The following is a 2,500-nucleotide window of genomic DNA, read 5'->3' as shown; positions in this document are numbered from 1 at the left end:
AAAGATTTTCCAACTTTGATATTATGAGCTCAACCTCCCAACATTTGCCAAACACGTTTTCTGAATCACATCATACAACATATTTGTTTTGAGCTACGTGTGTATAATGAGTTTATGACATGTATGCTCAGTGACAGGGCATGAAATGACATGACATCACACAACATGGATCTTCAACAACCTTTCTCTAGTTTTGCAATTTTTGAAAAATGGTAACCTCTTAGGATCAGTACTAATACTAATGCGACCGCTACCAATATGAACTTGAAAGTGACCAGCTCCCAACGGGGATTGTCCACAAAACGAAGACGAAGACCAAGAAACGAAAACTTGAATCTCAATTAATTTAAGAACTGTTAAAATGCGCTGAAACGCATTGTTCGGTGCTAAAACAATAAAATCGATAGGGTCTTCGTTTTGTAGAAATGCCCCCCTCAAACTACAAAACGAAGACCCTCGCCAAAAAGCTTTATTTTCGCAGATAGGAACGCAGTGTCAGGTGTTAGTCGAACACCCAAACTCGCTCGTGAGATAGTTCTTGTGTGAATCTCGAAGGCTGTCTTTAATATCATTGGGGATTTCAATGTAGTCCACTCAGTGAAAAGTAGGTAAATCTGTTAGTTACACACTTTTTCGCCGTGTGGTAGTGTCTCACGGTTTCTTGATGGGAAGACCTGCAATTTGACCAATCACCATTGACGGGATACATCCACCGTTCTTTGTGTGAGACTATTAAGTCAGAGGGGATGACCTTCTTTCGGTGCCAAAAGTCCCAGTGGAAATAAAGCGCTTTTAGCGAGAGTTTGCTTTGTAGTTTGAGGGGGGTGCATTTCTACAAAACGAAGACCCTATTGATTTTATTGTTTTAGCGCCGAACAATGCCTTTCAGCATGTTTTAACATTTCTTAAATGAGTTGAGATTCAAGTCTTCGATCTTCGTTTTGTAGACACCCTCCAACGGGCTTGATAACTTAGATAGTAGAGCGAGTGCAGTGCAGTTGCACGGTGATGAGTTTGAGTTCCGTTCAAGCCGTTGCTTCATTTAGGGACCAGGGAGTTGAAGAACCGAGGACGGCTACGGCGACTGAAGAAACCACAAAGCAATAATATCATTGGTTTAAAGAGAAAAAATAATCGTGCTGCAAGTGAGGCACGCATTTTAGCGCATATTTTTGCGGTATTCTGCGTAACAACGACGTGGAATCATCAAATTTGAGGCTTTTACGACAACGTGGTACAAATTGAAACCTCTCGTACCCAATTTATTTTTAGGATACTTCACCCACAATTGTGCAACGTGAACAAGATGCAATGATCGCGAAAGAGTGACGTTTAAGTGACGTTTTGGTACATGTCGCCGTCGTAAATCTTAAATTATTAGGGAGTTCAAGCAAAGACGACGGTAACGGTAACGAAAACATCACACCAAAATATAACTTAGCGCTATCGCAAGTATTTCGCAATTATTCCGTCTTGTTGCCGTTATACAATACGGGCGAACTATCCTGTAACTGGATGGGTACAAATGGTTTAGGAAAAATAGAAAATGAATGATTCATGATTATATGCTCACGTTGTCGTGAAAACCTAAAATTTGGTAATTTCAGAGGTTAACTATCGATAGAGTTTTTTCAGTAGAGTTATGGCTAAGAGTTAGAGTTAACGACTGCCAAAATCCTGAATTCAAGATTTTGGAAGTCCAAAATCTTGAATTCCAAAATCTTGAATTCAGGATTTTGGAAACTTAACTCTAACTCTACGACATAACTCTATGAAAATAACTCTAATAATAGCTGTCCCCGTAATTTCACGTTGTTGTTTTGTGGAGTGCGGCAAAAATGGAAAAATGCACGGAAATTCGTGCTGCACGTGCCGCACGATTATTTTAATTTCCTTTTTTAACCAATGATATTCTTGCATGCTTTGTGGCGTTGTGTTGCCGTAGCCGTTGTCTTTGGTTAAACTCCCTAATTTTAAGATCTACGACGGCGAAGTTGACGAAAACGTCACCTCATAATATTACTTTAAACTACTGTAATTCTTTGGCGATTATTCCATCTCGTTCACGTGTTACGATGTGGGCGAAGTATCCTAAAAATAATTTGGTACGAGCGGTTTCAAAGTTAGAATAGAGAATGAAGGATTCTCTGTTGCATGCTTACGGTGTCATCAAAACCTCAAATTTGGTGATTTCGCGTCGTTGTTTTTGTGCAGCCTACTACCCGCAGAAATTTGTGCTAAAATGCGTGCCACACGTGCAGCACGATCCTTTTTCCTCTTTTAACCAATGATATTAGGGAGTTGAAGAAACCACGACGACTACGACAATGACAAAAACGATAATTAACAATTATTCTACGAGGGCGCGCTGGATATGAAATAATATATATAACCAGAAACTCATAAGGGTTGAAACGCGTAACGGCCCCTTGTGTGCGGGGAAACAAGCTTCTGAATATTCAATTTGCTAAGTACCATATTTGTAACAACAAGAGCTAGG

General features: G+C 39.8%; 1 long non-coding RNA gene across 6 annotated transcripts in view; it reads left to right on the top strand.

Annotated features, from left to right (window-relative positions):
* LOC138039931 (uncharacterized) overlaps positions 1-2,500 on the top strand; it is a 141,375-nt gene that overhangs the window by 29,611 nt on the left and 109,264 nt on the right. Inside the window, exon 6 of one of the 6 annotated variants that reach the window (XR_011130660.1) lies at positions 486-604. The exons of 4 other annotated variants lie outside the window; for them this stretch is intronic. This is a non-coding gene — a long non-coding RNA (uncharacterized lncRNA). Of the gene's footprint in view, positions 1-481; positions 605-2,500 lie in introns of all 6 variants that reach the window. One more of the 6 variants, XR_011130658.1, reaches the window with a different exon arrangement.

This window comes from Montipora capricornis, chromosome 1 (genome assembly GCF_036669925.1).
Source record: "Montipora capricornis isolate CH-2021 chromosome 1, ASM3666992v2, whole genome shotgun sequence".
Classification (NCBI taxonomy): domain Eukaryota; kingdom Metazoa; phylum Cnidaria; class Anthozoa; order Scleractinia; family Acroporidae; genus Montipora; species Montipora capricornis.
Note: the sequence above shows the minus strand (reverse complement) of the source record. Positions and strands in the feature narration are given on the sequence as shown.